Genomic DNA, 20,037 nt, shown 5'->3' with positions numbered 1-20,037 from the left:
TCCCTGATTATCATAAAACTCCCCCTTCCCTGAGTACCACCACCAGCCCCCCTTCCTTCACTTATGAATCAAATAACTCCCCCTTTCTTGCTGACCAGAGGCAACTCTTGGAAGGAGTATTGGGTTATACTCATGTATAAAAGAAAGTCTGAAATTTGATGTTAAGATTACCCAGTGTCTTAGGATGGGTTTCCCAGAAGCAGATCCTGAGGTGAAGATTTGCATAAAATTAATGTATTAAAGAAGTGCTCCCAGTGAACCTGGTAAGAAAAAGGGGGAAGCAAGTTAGGGATTGGAGCAAACTAAGCAAGTGTGTATGATCTCAGTCAAAGTCCCGCAGAGGATGACTTCACCCTGATCCTTTGGGGGAATTCCAGAGTGTAAGTTATGCCTCAGAACTTTCCTAAGGTAAGGGTTGTACATCCATGCCCACCAGTCATCGAACATCCTGCCCCAGAAAGGATGTCTGCCCCAGGCACTCAATCCCTCAGGAAGGTGGGCATAGCCTAGGCGTGGTCCGCAGGAGACCCCAGGTGTGCTCTTGGAGGTTTGAGCCCTCTGATGGGGGTAGGGGGTGATGCACATAGAAAGCTATCCAAGGGGAGCTGTGTAGAGCACCTACATTATCCACTGCACCCACCTTCTGGTTGGGGAGCACACCTCTCCCAGCTTCCTGCAATGCAGTTCTGAGTAAATAACCAAAGCTTTTTTTTTTTTTTAAGTCTGACTCTATGATCTTATTTTTCATAGTACTAGCTATGTAGAAGGAGTCTCTGGGTAGAACCAACTGCTAACTAAAAGGTTGGCAGTTTGAGTCCACCCACAGGCACCTGGGAAGAAAGGCCTGATAATCCACTTTCAAAAAATCGGTCATACATGCCGACTCATTGTCTTAAATCCAACTGATATTCCTTTGGCCTCAGTCCTTGTCTCTCTCATTAAAATATTTTGTCAGGAAGAGCCAGGCTTAGTCAGACATTTCCTTTCACAACCCGTTTCACGAGGTGTAACTCATCAGATTTCCTAGCCAAGCCCCTTTAAAGAGAATAGATCTTGATGTGGTGGGAAGATATGACTCACTGAAAGTGCAATGGGAGAGTGAGGGTCAGGAAAGTTCCCAGGTGTGGGGTGCCATCTGGAAGAGAGCCATTGAAGAAAGGGGCACTATGCAGGCATCTAATTGGGGCAAGCGTAAGGGCATGTGGAGGTCTCTGGGTGGCACAAGCTGTATGCAATTGGCTGCTAACCAAGAGGTTAACAGTCGGAACCCACCTAGCAGCACTGCAAAAGAAAGACCTGACAATCTTTCTCCATAAAGATGGTTGTTTTGTTGGAGGCTGTCGAATCTAGTTTGACTCATGGAGACCCCATGTGACAGAGTAGACCTGTCCCAAAGAGTTTTCTTGGCTGTAATCTTCAAGGAAGCAGGTCACCAGGTCTTTTCTCCCTCAGAGCCAATAGATGGATTGGAAAGCCCAACCTTTTGGTTAGCAGCCAAGGACAGAACCATTTGTGCCACCAGGGCTAATTCCGTAAAGATTTTAAAAAATAAATAAATAAATAACCATTGTTGTCAAGTGGATTCTGACCCATAGCGACCCTATAAGACAGGGTAGAACGTCCCCATACCATAGGGTTTCCAAGGCTGCAATCTTTACCGAGCAGATCAACACATCTTTCTCCCACAGAGCAGCTGGTGGGTTCGAACTGCTGACCTTTCGGTTAGCAGCCCACCTCTTAACCCCTGCACCACCGGAGTTCCTTCCATAAAGATTACAGCAAGAAAATCCTGTGAAGCAGTTATACTCCGTAACACAGGGTGTCACCATGAGTTGGAATCAACTCGTGGCAATGGATTTGTTTTTTGTGTGTGTTTAAGGCACGTGGAAGGGAAACGATTTGGAGAGGGAGTAAATGAAGCACAAAGTGATAGGGTGCCAGAGATACAGCATTTTTCCAAACATCTTCAGGCCAGTCTGTAGAGGGGAAAGTTTATCCCACCTTCCTCACCTTCCCATCAATTGGAGGGAACATGCACTCTCCAGAGAGAGAGCTCGGGTGAAATATCTCTACCCTTTCTCCAGATCTCTCCCAGGCCTGGAGTTAGTGGCCTACACAATATACATTCTCCACTTTCTCCTCACTAGGAGAACCCTGGTTTCGTTCAGTGAGCCAATATGCCCACTAAAATATTCTCCCCACCCTAGACTCCCTTGCAGCCAGCGGTTGGTAACCATTTGACTAGGTTCTGGCCCCTGAGTGGCAATCACAGGATAGGGCTTCTGGTAAAGCCAGTCAAAGGGAGCAGACTCATCTGACATGTACTTTTTTTGGCTTTTGCCTTTTGTCCTTCCTCTTTTTCCTGCCCGGAACATGGACGTGATGACTAGAAGTAGAGCAGCCATCCTGTGATCATGAAGATAAGAACATACTAAGGAAGTTGGAGCAGAAATGTGAATGGAACTGGGATTCCACACAGTCTCATTGGGTTGCAGCTCTAACCCTGGAGTGTCTACCTCTGGACAATTTCTCAAATGAGAACAATTCTTCTCTGTTTGGTTAAACAATTTTTCTCAAGTTCTGGTTACATGTGTAATCCTAACTAACCAGAGGCTAAGGATGGGAGAAGGAGCTAGATACTCAACGTTTCAGTTCTTTCTGGTTCCCTCTCTGTTTGGAAGTGGCCTGTCCTCAGGATACATGCATTCTTGGTTTCCCATTGCAAGTGCTCACTTTGCAGGGGATGTGGTCTCCAGCTTGGGTGGGTATGTTCAGTTCAGAGGGGAAAATTGGGAAGCCTAATTGTAGTCACACATCTAAGCACTCTGTGATCTGCAAAACAGCCTTTTCAGTAACCAAGCTGGTATTTTGTTCTCCATCTGCCTAACTTATGGGACCATCTCTTAATCAGTCCAGAATTTAGAGATTGTTATTTGCCATTGAGTCATCTCCGACTCAAGGCGACCTTATGTACAACAAAGGAACTGCTGCCCGGTCCTGTCCCATCTTTGCAATCATCGCTGCTATGTTTGAGTTCTTTGCTGCTGTTACTGTGTCAGTTCATCAAGGATCCCATTAAAAGGCACTTTGGGGATGAACCCCTGAAACTATTGTCCTGGGATAATCTTTAAACCTTAAACCAAAAATATCCCCTGAAGTCTTCTTAAAACCAAACAATAGTTTAGCTTAACTAGTACAAAAGGTCTGCCTTAAGCATTATGCTCTTTTAAGAACTGCCTATATGGGATCACATTGGCAACAGCAACTCGGAAGATTAGCTAGGAATCGTAGGGGGCAGTGAGTTTATGTTAATGAGGAAGGAACAATTCAGAAAAGGCAGGTGAGAACCATTACAACTTTAAGAATGTAATCAATGTCACTAAATGGTACATGTAGAAACTGTTGAATTGGTGTATGTTTTACTGTGTATATTCTCAACAGCAACAACAAAATAAATAAAGTTTAGGAAAAATAAAAAGGCACTTTGGTCACCTCATCCTTCAGGACTGTTCTGAGTACAAAAGCTGGCTAAATGGCTTGGGGTCCAATTTCTCAGTAGTCCAGATTCCACTGATGTCACTGAAAGAGGAGTTGTTGGATGCCGTCGAGTCGATTCCGACTCACAGGAACCCCACGTGAGAGAGTAGAACTTACCTATACGGTTTTATGGGCTGTAATCTTTACAGAAGCAGATCACCAGATCTTTCTCCCGAGGAGCTAAGGGATGGATTTGAACTGCCCGCCTTTCGGTTACCAACCAACTGCTTAATGGTTGTTGCACCACCAGGACGACTTGAAAGAAGAGTAGAGAGTGAATCTGAGGCTTCACACACACAAATGCTCCAAACACATGGAAGGCTCTCACACAAATACCCTCTCACTCAGTAACTCAAGGGAGCTGTCTCCCTGAGAGATGCTTGCGTTGCAAGACTGCATATGGAATCCAACCCATTTCCTAATGGGTGTCCTGATGATGCCCAACAAAACACTTAATTTTTCAGCTCTGGCTCCTCCACTAGATGTAAACCCCATGAGGGACAGCCGCGTCTACCTTGTTCACCTTCACGTGTCCAGAGCCTGGAATGGATCCCGGAGCGGAGTAAGTCCTCAGTAGATTTTTTTTTTTTTTAAATCTTTGTTAAATGAACAAATGAATGAAGTCACCTCAAAGTGAGCTACATTATCTAGCCAGTCTCTATCTAAGTGGAAACTAATTATAGATGATTTTCTCTGTTTTTTAGTCAACTCAGCACTGTTGTTTAATGATTCAATCTCTTGTAAGTACCTTCTAATGGTTTTGGTTATTTTATTTATTCTTTTTTCTCAATCACAGATAAATTCGCTTTTGATTGGACCTAAATGGTTGGCTAAGACCCATCCTTGGCTAAAATCCATCTAACTAGAACAGACAGGCTGCATTTGGGCAATTTTCCACGGAAGTAAAAATATTTCCCACATACATGTAATTCTTCATTTGTAGATGGACTGTTCGGCTTGAGTATTATCTACCACATTTTTATGGAAATAATGCGTGCCTTCTACATGTTTGCCAGCTGCACCCTCCTCTGTGAGGTATTTTCCTGAGTGCCTCTATGCTATTTTTTTTTTTTTTTTTTACATGTTGTCGTAAAAAAATTAGATATCCATCCTATTGGGTATATCTATATGTTTTTACTGTCTTCTTTCTCTAGCTTTCCAGATTTTGAGCCTTTCTTCTAATAAAAAGGTTGTAAGGATAAAGGAAAGGAGATGCCTCCCTAACCAGCTGACTTTGTCAAGAAGAAGTAGCTCAGTTATCCTCCACTCCTGCCACAGTGACCTTTCACAGCTGTGCTTTCTCTGGCCTCCGTGTTTTGCCCATGCTGCTCTCTCTGACCAAAATGCTGTGCTCCCACTTACTTGTATGTGCAAACTCTGTCCTGCATGACCCAGTCCAAGGGCTGCTTTCTTCATAAAAACATCTGCAGACAGATTAGGCAATTAGGTGGTTGGGTGCCCTCCCATCTCTCTGCTCTCAGAGGCACCAGGCGTGGATGTCTCTTAGCACTCATCACATTTTGATGGAAGTTCTCCATGGTGGTTAAGCCCAGAGAGTCTGCCGGGAACAGATAACCCAATAAGCAAGGTATGCATGGGCTTGCTTGTACTTACTTACTAATCTGTAGTGCACAATTTCACCTGTTTTTCACCACATGATGTGAGAAACAGGTGAAATTTTACACTGCTGTTGTTGTTAGGTGCCATCAAGTTGGTTCCGACTCATAGCGACCCTATGTACAGCAGAACGAAATACTGCCCAGTCCTGTGCCATCCTCACTATCATTGCTATGCTTGAAATCATTGTTGCAGCCACTGTGTCATTCCGTCTCCTTAAGGGTCTTCCTATTTTTCACTGACCCTCCACTTTACCAGGAATGATGTCCTTCTCCAAGGACTGATCCCTCCTGATAACATGTCCAAAGTAAGTGAGACGAAGTCTCGTCATCCTCACTGTATAAGGAGCATTCTGGCTGTACTTCTTCCAAGACAGATTTGTTTGTTCTTTTGGCAGTCCATGATATATTCAATATTCTTCACCAACACCACAACTCAAAGGTATCAATTCTTCAGTCTTCCTTATTCATTGTCCAGCTTTCACATGCATATGAGGCGATTGAAAATACCATGGCTTTGATCAGGTGCACCTTAGTCCTCAAAGTGACATTTTTGCTCTTTAACACTTTAAAGAGGTCTTTTGCAGCAGATTTGCCCAATGCAGTGCATCGTTTGATTTCTTGACTGCTTCTTCTATGGGCGTTGATTATGGATCCAAGTAAAATGAAATCCTTGACGACTTCAATCTTTTCTCCATTTATCATGATGTTGCTTATTGGTCCAATTGTGAGGATTTTTGTTTTCTTCATGTTGAGATGTAATCCTTACTGAAGGCTTTAGTCTTTGATCTTCATCAGTAAGTGCTTCAAGTCCTCTTCACTTTCAACAAGCAACGTTGTGTCATCTGCCTAACACAGGCTGTCAGTGAGTCTTCCTCCAATCCTGATGCCCCATTCTTCTTCATATAGTCCAGCTTCTAGGATTATTTGCTCAGCATACAGATTGAATAAATATGATGAATGGATACAACCCTGACACACACCTTTCCTGACTTTAAACCACGCAGTATCCCCTTGTTCTGTTCAAACAACTGCCTCTTGATCTATGTACAGTCTCCTCATGAGCACAATTAAGTGTTCTGACATTCCCATTCTTTGCAATGTTGTCCATAGTTTGTTATGATCCACATAGTCGAATGCCTTTGCATAGTCAATAAAATTTCACCTGTTTTCACTCCATGTGGTGGAAAACAGGTGAAATTGTGCACTACAGATTAGTAAGTAAGCACAAGTAAGCTCGTGCATACCGTGCTTACTGGTTAATCCACCCCTGACTCTGACCTAGACTCCCTGGATTCAAATTCTGGCTCTACTATTACTGGTTGTATGATTCTAGCATGAGTTACTTTATTTCTTCTGCTTAAGTTTCATTTGTTAAAAAAAAGGATAGTAGTATCTTCATAGTATTTTTTGGAGTCCCTGGGTGATGCAAATAGTTAGCACATTCAGGGGATAACTGAAAGGTTGGAGATTTGAATCCACCCAGTGATGCCTCAGAAGAAAGGCCTGGTGACCTACTTCCATAAAATCAGTGATTGGAAACCCTATGGAGCACAGTTCTACTCTGACACACATGGAGTTGTCATGAGTTGGAATTGACTCGGTAACAACTTGTTCATTAAGGTTGTTCTGATGGTTTAGTAAGTTAATACATAAAACAAAACAAAAAAACCTTGAACAATATCCAGCATGTAATCAGTAATCAATAAATGTCAGCTTTAAAAAAATTATTATTGCTTGTTTACCTGCATGCCTCACCAACTATATGATGATGTCCTATAGAACGTGATCTATGAATATGACATCTTTTTATTTCCAAATCCTAGAGCAGTATCTAGAACACAGCTAGTGTTCTATAAATGCTGAATCTATGAATAAAAGATATCCATTGAATTTGGTGATAGAAGGGAGGTTTGAGCATTGTCTGGGAGTGAGTTGGATATCTTGGACAAATTTGTATAAAGGGCTGTATTCTATGTAAATACATTGGTGGCCATGGTGATATGGTCTGCTTTAGTCCAGACCTCTGGGAAAGGCTCATATTTACGAAGTCAGACAAGATCACAGCAGTTAAATCTGTAAGATCCAGATACTGTGCTTCTGGGCCCGTCCAGACCCACCGCCTTCTCTATAGGTAAGTGCTGAACCCCAAAATCACTCCAAGATAACAAGATGTATGACTTCATGAAGTGACCCACTGGAGTTGACACAGGACTCATTGTACCTACAAAGGCTGGTGTTGAGAGGAGTTAGGGTGGGGTGCCTGCCTCTGGCTATACTACTGCTGGTGTTACAAGTAAGTGGAGGAGTTGATTGCTAGTAAACTATGACTTCATAAGTTATTCCTATCTTCCCTGTGGCAGACCTCCATTCTCCCTTCTTCATTGCCAATAGAACTGACATTTTGTTTATAAGTCAGTAAAGTGTTTGACCACAGACATTGGATCATGTTTGGCTTAGGCCAAACAAGGACAATTCCTTTTTCTTTGTCAAATAATCACTTCTTCAATTTTCCCTATGACTAGAGATGATTTTATGATCAGTTCTGTCTAATAGAATATAAGTAATTCTTCTGGGGAGTTTCTAGGAAAGCTTTTGCTTTCTTTTTAAAGGGATAGGTATAAGAGAAGAGCACTTTGGCACCACCACTTCCTCTTTTCTAAGCACAAATGTGACATCTGGAGCTATGGCAGCCATTTTGCAACCATAAGGCTATTAACTTGAAGATGAGAAACCAACATACAAAGGATGAGAAAATGCAATGATAAAAGAGCCTGGATCTTTGATGGCATTGTTGGGTTACAGAACCAAGAGGTAGACCTAAGATTGCCTACCTTTGGAATTCTTGCTATAGTTTATACCAGGTGTCAGTAAACATTTTCTTACAGGGCCAGATAGTAAATATTGTAGGCTTTTTTGCCATACGTAATTGCCATTACCACAATTAACTCTAGTCTGCCTTTGTAGTGCAAAAGCAGCCATAGATAATGAATGGGCATTGCTATATTCTAATAAAACTTTATTTACAAAAAAAGTAGCTGGCCATGAACCTTAGTTTTCCAACATCTAAACATCTGTTGGAGGAGTATTCTTTTATTTGCAGCGAAATGAATTCTGGTTAATATACTGCTTTTCTCTAAAGTCTCATCATTAGCTTTCCCAAAGTCTAAAATTTTACATTTAGCACTCTATTCTTCACTTTAATTCAAGTATAAGTTCACTGCCACACCCCATTGCAATACTAATAGCACTGAAGTCTGCTTTCATAGAGATTTACAGCCCTGGAAACCCTACGGGGCCACTATGAGTCGGAATTGGCTCAACAGCAGAGGGTTTGGTTTTTGGGTTTGTTAAACAAATGATATTGTAGACTAGGTCAGTTGTAAGCAAATATTAATTACCTCTTCCCATCTTCATAGAAGATGGCCTTGGTCATGTGACTTGATTTAGCCAACAGAATGTAGGTGAAAGCAACAATGTGTTTGCTCTTCCACTTAAGAGGCATCACCTTCTTTCTCTTGCCTCTCTTACATGTATAGTCCTTCTCCGTGAGTAGAAATCCTCTACTGGCCCCAGAACAAGAGAAGCACCCAGAGCAGACCTGAAATTTACCTAAAACAAGTTTAGATTAGCAAATCCAACCACTCCCCTAATCTCCCACTGGGGCCCAGAGTTTAGAGACCTGCCTTGCCAAGCTGAGTAGTAGGCAAAACCTATACCCGCAGTCGGAAGCAGAGCCACCCAAGACTGTGGATATATGTGAGCAAGAAATACATGCTTGTTGTTGCTGGTTGCTTTTATGTAGCACTGCTAGACTGATTGATACCTGGGTAATTAAGAAAGAGTAAGAGAAGCTGAAAATGGGCTAATTTTACCTTCTTCCCAAACTGACTGTGGCCCATGGCTGGAGGAAAGGGGAAGTTGCAGCCTGCTTGTATTTCCATTTGTGCCACATACGAAACTTAGCAGAAACTTGTGGAATTCCTTATGTGTATTTTCCCATAGCGGGAGAGAAGAGGGTTGGGAGAATCCCTTCTTAGTGGTAAGCGACATTTGATATGTCTCAACCAAGTACTATTCGTGCAAGTTGGAAGTGGCCCCTTTCGGTTGGGATCAGGAAGAGGGATCGATTGCTTCATGCGTTGTGAATGAAACCCTAATTCTTCTCCAGAGGCCACATGGAGCAGTGAGGGGTGTAAATCTGAAGGACTGGAATCAATGTGATTTGCTTGGAATCCTGCCTCTATTGGGTGTGACCACGGGCAAGTTATTTAGCTTTATCAAGACTCAATTTCTCATCAGCAAATTTGGAATAGCAATTATCTACTTTGCACAGTTTTTTGGTGTCTTTTTTTTTTTTAAGTTTAATTTGTATTGTTTTTTTAATTGAAAAATTATTGTGGTAATATATATATAACATGGCATTTGCCACTTCAGTCATTTTTACAGGTACAATTCAGTGACATTCATCATGCTGTGCAACATTAGCACTATCCATTTCTGATTTTTTCTATCACCCTCAACAGAAACTCAGTGCCCCTTAAGCAAGAACACTTCTTTCCCCCTCCTACCCACCCCTGGTAACCACTACTAAACTTTGGTCTGTATGCATTGCCTATTCTAGATATTTCATGTAAGTGGGATCATACAATTTTTACCCCTTTGTGTCTGACTTATTTTACTCAACATGATGTTTTCAAGGTTCATCCATGTCTTGGCATGTATCACAATTTTATTTCTGGTTATAGCTGAAAAATATCCCATCGTGTACATATAACCCGTAAAAACCAAACCCATTGCCATCGATTCCGACTCATAGCAACCCTACAGGACAGAGTAGAATTGCCCCATAGGGTTTCCAAAGAGCGGCTGGTAGATTCCAACTGCCGACCTTTTGGTTAACAGCTGAGCTCTTAACCACGGTGCCACTAGGGATCCTTGTGTATATATACCACATTTCACTCATCCATTATTTTGAGGAGTCAATGAGATGACACATGCAGATTACCTAGCACATGGCAGATGGTCAACAATAAAAAAAAGCAAATGATATTACTTTTCACCAAATTTCTCAATTTGCCCTTTCTTACATCAAAAGATAGTATGCCCTATTTTTACCCAAATAACGTGGGCATTTGTTTGCCAATTGCTCCCTCTCTCATGAGGTATTTTCATAAGTACACTATGCTAATTCTTTTTTTACAGCAACATGTGAAAAAAAAACTGGCATGGGGCGCTTACGAAAATACCTTGCAGAGGGAGGGATTGGTTGGCATATAAACATAGAAGGCACACATTATTTGGGTAAAAATAATTACCAGTGATCTAATGACACGAGAAAGTACACATGTTATAGTACAATTATTTCTATTTAAAATTTAAAGGTAAATGTGGCAGGATGCACTCAGTGTTCCTAACAGTGGACTGACAGTGCTCCATTTCAGACAGGTTTTACGGGAAGGTGAGGGTGATGCTCCAGTCACGGTGAGTAGCATGGAGGGGAGGGAAGGGCCTTGGGGTGGCTGGCAATAGAGCATTAAGCAAGTACTAAACTTACCAGGAACCCTGGTGGCACTATGGTTAAGCACTCATCTACTAACCAAAAGGTCAGCGGTTTGAACCTACCAGCAGCTCTGCAGGAGAAAAGACCTGGCAATCTGCTCCCATAAAGATTACAGCCAAGAAAACTCTATGGAGCAGTTCTACTCTGCCCTATAGGGTCACTAAGAGTCAGAATCAAATTGATGGCACACAACAGCAGCAACAATCTTCCCAAGCACACGGAGAACTTGGCCAAGCAAAGCGCAGTATTATTAACATTAACAGTTTTCAGATGGAGTCAGCCTTTTCAACTGACTCAAGCTTGACTGGTAATGATGTTCATGAGATGCCATTTCCTGCCAAACAGTAAGATGTGGAATTTGTTAAATTAAGCCATGTGATGGGTCTGAAATGTATTAAATAAATCCATAATGAATGTCATTCCATCTCTTTTAACATGCTTCCCCGATTAAGCTATTTAGGCCTCAGATATCTAAAGAAATTGAGCTGTCCCACTTGTTGCCAATTGGTTAATTCCTCAATGATGGATAAAAGCTATTAACTGCTTTTGTTTTTAAATCTGTGCTTTCTTGAGTCATAGCAATCTTTTAATCAGCTGTTACAAAGAAAATGCTTAATGCCCCATAAGCAAATGCTCAAGAAGGTCAGAGGATTAGTAGGAGAATGTGAAGAGGCTGTGTTGAGCCTGCCCAAGAGCCTCCTTAGGGCCCAGGGTGGCCACCTCTACAGTCAACATGCCACATACAGGACTCAGTGGTCATTTTCATTTTATTAGCTCAGTGCTGGGTGCACAGTAGATGTTCAGTATTTATCAGGCTGACGTGAATGGAACCCTGGAGGACTCTTAAGGTTTCTGAAAAATGTCTCCCTCGAGACGAGCATTAACATATTTCAGGAGACCCTTCCCATTCCCAGGAGGACTGTGCTAGCACTTTTCAATTAGAGTGATGTGCCTCTACTACATCCATGTCTGTGGGGAGTGGGGGCCACCCCTGCATGGGGAACCGACCATCACATGTTAACAGCCACGAAGCAAACTTAGGCTGCAGCCGCCTGGCTGCCAAGGTCGGCATGTGCGCAGCAGACGTCCAGAGAATTCCCTGGACAGTGTGCTACTGGCCCAGAAAAGCATGGTGGAATCTTGTACAGTACAGTCTATCTGCAGGTAATCAGGTGGAATATTTCAGTTTGTAAGCCTGAAATTAAGTGGTCAAATATACCTATTTGAAGGAAGCTTTTAGAAGAAAAGTTGTCCAGAGTAAAATCAGCTCCTGTGGTAAGAAACTGATATTTATATTGTTTTGTTATGTTTACAGATCACTTGATATTACAAAACATGATCGATCACCAAAGCCTCATATTACAGGGGAAGGAATCTGGTTGGGAATTGTGGTGGTTTAGACCAGGAGTAAGCAAATTATGGCCTGTGGGCCAAATCCAGCTTGCTATCTGTTTTGGTAAATAAAGTTTTATTGTAAAACAGTCATGCATTTTTGTTTATGTATTGTTTAGGGATGCTTTTGTATTACAATGCCAAAGTTAAATAGTTGCCACAGAGACCATATAGTTCACAAAACCTAAAATATTTACTATCTTTCCCTTTAGAGAAAAAAAAAAAAAATTGCCAATACCTAGTTTTGATTTTTCAAACGTATTCACTCTCTTTCTGCCTCCTCTCTAGTGGGACTATACTGTCCTCCACCCCACTGATGCTGGCTTATATGCGACTTGCTTTAGCCTTGTGATAGCTGTGTCCATGCCCCTTGATTTGGGGTCTATGGTAGACCAAATTCATGATTCCTGTCCTCTGGCTGTTCAATTAAACACAAACCTAGGGACAGCTGTGCAGGTCTTTGCAGGTAGAATTAAGCTGACAGATATTAAATTAAGGGGATCATCCTGGATTATCCAGGTAGGCCCGATTTAATCATATGCACCCTACAAAACAGAGAAAGTTCTCTGACTGGAGTCAGTCTGAGAGGTGTGGCAGAAGAGGAAGACAGAAGAGATGCAGCAGAAGGGAAGTCAGAGAGATTCAAAACGTGAGGACTCCACATGCCATTGCTGGTTTGAAAGATGGAGGCAAAGAATATGAGAAGGCACCTGAGGGCCTCAGGGAGCAAAGACCAGCCCCTGGCTGACAGCCAGCAAGAAAAGAGGGACCCCATCCTACAACCACAAGGAACTGAATTCAGCCAACAACGGAGAGGAGCTAGTGAGTGGGTTCTTCCCCAGATCCTCCAGTAAAGAACACAGCCCTGCCAGCATCTTTGTTTTAGCCTGATGAGACCATGTCAGACTTCTGATCTACAAACTGTGGGATAATAAATGTGTGTTATTTTAAGCCACTAAGTTTGTGGTGATTTGTTATTGCAGCAATAGAAATCTGACTTGCGTTGGCCAAAGAGATGTTAAGAGACATGATTCAAGTAGACACTTGATGTGCCTGGGCTTCTTCCATCACCATAAGAAATGTCACTGTGCTTCTTCCATGAGCATAAGAATTACGGGACCTGGCTAGCCTGCTGGTCTAAGGAGGATGAGAGATACGTGGAACTGACCTGGACCAAACCTGCACCTTGGACTCAAGTCAAGCTGAGTCCAGCCTGGATCAACCAACCCACAGGCAGTGCACAGATGCGTAAACGTTAACATATGATTGTTTTTAAAGCCACTGATTTTTGAGATGGTCGGTCATGGAACATTATTGTGGATAAATGGTGAATACAGAAATTGGTATTGGAAATGGGTTGCTCCCATAACAAAAACCTCAAATATGTGGCAGTGGTTTGGGAACCAGACAGTGATTGGTGTATAAACTGGAAAAAAATGGTAAAAAAAAAATGTTAGAGGGGGCCAAAAAGCTAAAAACCTGTGTTACGTAGTGGCAAGCATTGGTAAACTGTTGCTGGCAGTAACTTGGAGAGAAAAGTGCATTCCTAATGAATTTTCGTATTTGAGGGTGGAGATCTCAAGCAAATGTTGAAGCCTGAGCTGTTGTTACTAGCTACATTTGATAAACTATGACAAAGACAAGAACTCAGAATAGAAGTGGCTATTTTGCAAGCAGTATTTTGAAGGAATATAGGAAATCCAGAAATATCAGGGTTGAAAATAAAACTGTTCCTCACTAAATCAAACGTCATTATGACAGAGACTCAGTGAAAAAAATCCAATCCATGGTGCTGCCAAAAAGATATGCCCTCAAGATAAAGATCAAATCAAAAGTATGCAGTAATACCCTTTGTTTGACCTATGAAAGAAATAAAAATAGTGCCTAGGATACTGTCAGCTGAACAAAAAAGCTTGTAGAAAAATTAAGGGCATAGTCCCACAGACGTACTCATAATTGAATCTATTCAGACAGAGGTCTGCCTTGGAGTAAATATGTGGGTGTGTTTTTTGCACATGGAGTTGACTGGAATCAAACACATAGTAAACCCACACAACTTTTGAGAGTGCTGTATGGGCACATGAGCCCTGGTGGTGCAGTGGTTAAGAGCTCAGCTGCTAACCAAAAGGTTGGCAGTTTGAATGCACCAGCTGCTTCTTGGAAACCCTATGGAACAGTTCTACTCTGTCCTATAGGGTCGCTATGAGTCAGAATTGACTTGACAGCAATGGGGTTTTATATTGGCAAAAGCACTGCTGGGCATATAAAAATATTGAGACTATTAGAGCTATAAACAGTCCTTTGGGTCCACAAGTTCTAGAGACAGGAAATAGTCTGGAAGCTGTTCAGCCTTTTAAAGTGTATATTCTCTATTGTCTTCATCAGAAGTGGCCAAGAAGGATGTTGGTAAAGCAAAGAAATTCCAGAAGGTAGAGCCAAGAGTGGTGGACAAAAATGGACGCAGAATCTACCCATAGGGAGTAGAACTGGAGTCAAATCAAGGAACACTCCTTACCCCCAGAGAAGGCACACTTGACACCATTTACCCAGTTGAATTCGGACTTGCAATGAGTCAGTGGCAGCTAAGTACCTCCCGTTCTTCCCTTTTCAAAGAGGAGTGGTTCTGTCCCTCTTCCACCACTGTGTGTTAGGTGTGGAGGGAGCATACAACTTGCCTTTTTAGTTTTTCAGTCTTTGAATCAAGGGGAGCTAAACCAAGACTTGATATACATCATGGAATCTTGGGCTTTAAGCCTGATTGGATAAGATTTTGGGGATTCTAGGGATGCAGTTCCTCCCACTAACAGCACCCTCAACTTTGTGTTTGACCTTGCAGTTTGTTAGGGTCAATAGAATATTATCAGAAGTGATACAAATAGAGATGTGAAATGCTCTTGTGTAGTTAATTTTCTTGGGCTTCTGCCATTGCCATAATAAGAAAATGACTCAGCTAGCCCACTGGTCCAAGGAAGATGAAAGACACACAGAGCAGACATAGACCTCTACTGAAGCTTGGAGCTAAGCCCAGCTGAGCCCTGCCTAGTTCAGCCAACTTCTAGTTGATCCACAGACGCCGGATTGTTGTTTTAATCCACTAGATTTTGTGGTGGTTATTACAGCATTACTGTAGCAAAAGCTAATGGTGTAGGAATTTCTTTTTATATCCTTGTCCCAAAGATTTCATCATTATGAACTCCAGTGGCAAATCTTACATTTCCAGTGGGTTTCTGTTTGTTTGTTTGTTTTCATATATGCTTCCCTTTAGCTTTGAAGCTGATAGACCTCTACTTTTGGAACAGAAAACCTGGTTTTAAAGATCAGCTCTGCCATACACTGGTTATATGATCTTGAGCCCATAAATTAATACCCTTTGGTTCTCAGTTACTTCATCTTTAAAATAGCGATAGTCCTCCTTACTTCACAGAGTTTTTGTAAGGATGACATGAGATAGCAGGTCTGAGAAAAGAAGTGTGCTGTCTGACATGAAGCAGGCTGTCATATGAGTTGACCCTAAATGTTTTGCATTGGGTTACTAGATAATATCCAAGATTTTTTCTAGTTCAATAATACCAGGATGCTAAGAGACACTTGGTTTCTACCACAATAAATATTCACTGATGCTTTTTTGATGATGAGAAAAAATTTTATTTCACGATTTGAGATAATTCTCACATTGGGAGTATCCCTGGAAGAGTCAACACATTAACTTAAATTTATACGTTGCTGTGAGTGACTAAAATCACAGCATATTTTAATAGAGGTCCATCAGAAAGACACAAAGTATTTGAGTTTCATCAGAAAGGCACAAAGCATTTTAGTTATATCAGTGGATTCCTAGCGCATATTAGGCCAGCATGTTAAAATGACAGAGAACATATCCAGTTAGTCCACAAACCAGGCAACATTCAAATAGTGGCTGTAAACTCATTGCCATGGAATCAATTCTGACTCACAGTGACCCTATAGGACAGAGTAGAACTGCCCTGTAGCATTTCCAAGGAAGCAGATTGCCACATCTTTCTCCCACTGAGTGGCTGGTGGGTTGAAACTGCTGACCCTTTTGTTAGCTACTGAGTGCTTAACCACTGTGCCACCAGAGCTGTAGTCCTAGAGAAAGACACCCAAGAGTAACGTATATTAAAGAAAAGGTACCATAACCACTCTCCAGAAAACACTATAGTCTAAAGCACCCATCCGTATGAACTAATAAAAACTGACTCAACAACTTATTTAGATATTTTTAGAAATGTATGGTAAATTCCTAATACAGGAAAAATCTTTTTATACCAAAACTAGAGATTGAGATTTCTAACTTAAAATATTTTATTTTTCAATCTTTTAATCCAATCTTTGCTTTTGAAAAACTTGTCTGTAATACATAAATTCGCTTTCTTGTTTTAGGAAATAAAAAGTAGTAAGCCTACTCTTAGAGCCCTGGTGGCGCAGTGGTTAAAGTGCTCAGCTGCTAACCAAAAGGTCAGCGGTTCAAACCCACCAGCCACTCTGCTGGAGAAAGCTGTGACAGCCTGCTTCTGTAAAGATTTACAGTCTTGGAAACCCTATGGGGCAGTTCTACTATGTCCTATAGGGTCGCTAGGAGTCAGAATCGACTCGACAGCAATGGGTTAGAGTTTTAAGCCTATTATTACTTACACTTATTGAGAACTCTGGGTGCAGCTTGGCCCAGGGGTCATCATTATAAATGGGCGATCTCATAGTACAGGACTCAGCATAGAAAGTAGCAGAGATGGGAATAAATGTCTAATAATTATATTAAATGCTTTGAAAATTAACTTTTTGAATTAGAACAGCAGCTTATTTTGCTATGTATGACTCTTTCCCTCAGAGCAGAATGTAAATAGAAACAATAATAAATAAATGAAAACACAGTTCAGGGTATCTGAAGATTTGGTTAATTGCAGTTTTGCTGTGTTTCTGCACAACAACATTTTCCTTACCATAACTCTGTAAATTACTAGAGTGGACTATTTCATGCACAATTTATTGCAGAGACAGGCAGTATTTATTAGTTCCTTCATGGCAAAGAAGAATCAACTGCTTGAAGGCCATCACTCATGTTGCTGTCAGCAGAGTGGTGAAGAGCTGAATAATAAAAGAACCCCCACATATTCTGGATGTGATAACTTCATTAAGAATTAGGAGACTTTTACAAACGGGGAGGGGATACCCAACCCTTTAGCAGAACATCCTAGATAAGATAGAGTCCATGCCTTGGCTCATCCATCATTGTTTAGAATTAGCTTTCATGCACTTGACCTTCACCATCACTCTTTTTGTCAAGCCTGGGTATCAACACAAAAGAAATTGGTTCATGGATGAAAGTACTGAATGTGCATCTGATCACACTTCTTTCAGGCGCTTACCTTCTCACAGTAAGGGATCAATTAAAACCAAATGAAGCAGATTTCTCTGGATATCTGGGTCGGCCATGTGGAATGCTATGGTTTGGGCAAAGAAGCATTTAACTGAAGAGAGGAGCTCCTGGCCTGAGCACAAACAGGCCAGGCATGTATGTCATAAGCTGCGGGATGTAAACACATTCAGCCCTGGACACAAAAGGACAAAGACACAAGAGACCGTCTGTCATGTCATTACCTAAATATCTAGCTGTATTATTTATAAACCAACTTGCAGCAGATGTTGTCTTTTTTAACACAAATTCTCCTTCCAGGGCATTATGCATGAGGCCTAATTGTAAATGCCTATATTGTTTCTTTCCCCTACTGATTTATTGTTCTATAGACATCTACATGGGAACACAGTGTGGAACTGTGCTGTTTTCTCTATTAATTATTTTCACTCTTTGATTACTAATTTCAGAAGACAAACTTTTCACTGTTAACCTCCTCGGGAGTGGATTGTTTTACAACGAGACTGTATTAGGGAAATGAGTCCCCAGTGAAAGCAGAAGGGCATGAAAACCTTGTGTCTTATTTACATTAACCCAAACACAAGTTTCCTCGTAATTTTCCCTCTTAGATCTTTATCTACTTATGAAAGAAAAGTCATACATTCAGAAACAATGATTCTGCTGGAGTTTTTTGTAATACTGGAGTTATTATATTGGAATCAACATCTGTTTAAAAGGAAAAAAAGTATTACTGTCAGGCGTTAATAAAGAAGTTATACACATCTCTGTGCCAGATGTAAAACCACTGTCCACCATGCCTGGTACACAGTAGGTTCTCAGAACTTATGAGTGTCCTTCAAATTTAGAATTTGCCGTGATTTCCAGAGTAATTTTTTAACATACAATGAGTCAAATTTTGGGAGAGAGATTGGAATTCATTTCCAATTTTCTATGCTTCTGTTGTGTCAAGGAATTTGGCTGATCCCTTTGCCCAAATGCTGATCTGTATGTGGGATCTCCTCCCCACCTTGCCCACAAGGAGAGAATCACCATCCTGGCTGGGAGCACCCCAGGGAGATAGCCCTTTCCATTCCCTCCCTCTCACCTCATTGCAAGCCAGGATTGAAATCCAGAAACCAGTGGCCACAAGGGCCATTGTCCTGAGCCCTGGCTGGGAGGCAGGGATGGAGATTACAGGGTATTTGTTGTCTGTTTCGTATGCTACTGGTCTCTGTGCGGGTCTCACACCTTCCTTGGAGTCTCTGCTGAACGAGGTTGTGAACTCAGACTCAGGAAAATCTAGAGAGACCTCCTAAGTCAAGTCTTGATCCTGTGCAGCAATCCCTTCTACCCCATCTCACTTAAATGACCATCAGGCTTCTTCAGGGACACCCCAGGGATGGGAAACATGCTAACTCATGAAGTAGCAGCTCATTCCATTTTGTGAGAGCCCTAATACTTTGGAAGTCCTTAACTGTACCAAGGTTCTGTCTGGGGTGTGGGTTGAGGGGGAGGATATCTAACTTTCACCCATCAGTTCTATCTGTTTTCTAGATCCACACAGAGGGAGCTTAATCATTCTTCCATATAATGGATATGGACTTATTTGACAAGATTGTGCAGGGCTATGGTGCCATATTTCATTCCTGGGCACAGGGGAAATAATCACTTTTGGTCCATCTTGTCTTGTCCCTCTCTGCTTTGTCAAGGATGGACAAAGGGTCCTCGCAGTCTAGGGAAGATTCAGTAGGTGAGCCTGGTCGGGGAAGGCAGAACTGTTCATGATCTGAAGGAAGGATGAATGAGAGTGTAGGAAGTATGGAACTCGTGTTTGAGAAAGAGTTCAAGTGGACGGTTCATCTTGAAGCTCAGTTTTATCCAAACTGATGTTCTTTATACCAATACTGGATTGTTTCAATAGCCCTGTGCCTAGGATGTCCTTTCACACACTACAGATCTGATTTTGCGGGACTGCTCCAGTTCTCAGGGATAGTCACATGTTCATAAAGGGACAAAAAGACTTTGTATATAACAGGTCTGGCAGCATCACTACCTTCATTGTCTAACTTCTCATCTGCCCTTGAGACTGGGATGCTAGAGATGGAAAATACTTATTCTCAGGGCCCCAATACTGTCATTATAATCATGGTTAGTTTATTGTTGCAAGATTTGTTGTTATGATCAAATGTATCAAACATCATATATATACATGTTTATATATACATATATATATATGTATGTTTCACATTCCATCCCAAACCATTAATTCATTTTCCTGTATGAGAAGACAATCGTGACTCCCCTGCCATCGAGTTGGCATGTGTGATAAGTTCTTCAGTCATTCATACACTCATTCAATCATTCATCCAACATCTATTCTCTGCTACATGTGTGAAAACAGGCTAAAAATATATCTTCTGTCTCTAGCACCTAGTAGGCACTCAAAAAAAAGTTTTTTGTGAAAAGCTTGGATGCTACAATCTCATTGTAGCTAAAGAGTGGATAGGGTCCATAAGGAGCTCCAAAATTTTAAACTACTTGTCTGGGAGTAAAGTGAT

Source organism: Trichechus manatus, unplaced genomic scaffold, assembly GCF_000243295.1.
Source record: "Trichechus manatus latirostris isolate Lorelei unplaced genomic scaffold, TriManLat1.0 scaffold00193, whole genome shotgun sequence".
NCBI lineage: Eukaryota > Metazoa > Chordata > Mammalia > Sirenia > Trichechidae > Trichechus > Trichechus manatus.
This window is presented reverse-complemented; position numbering follows the sequence as displayed.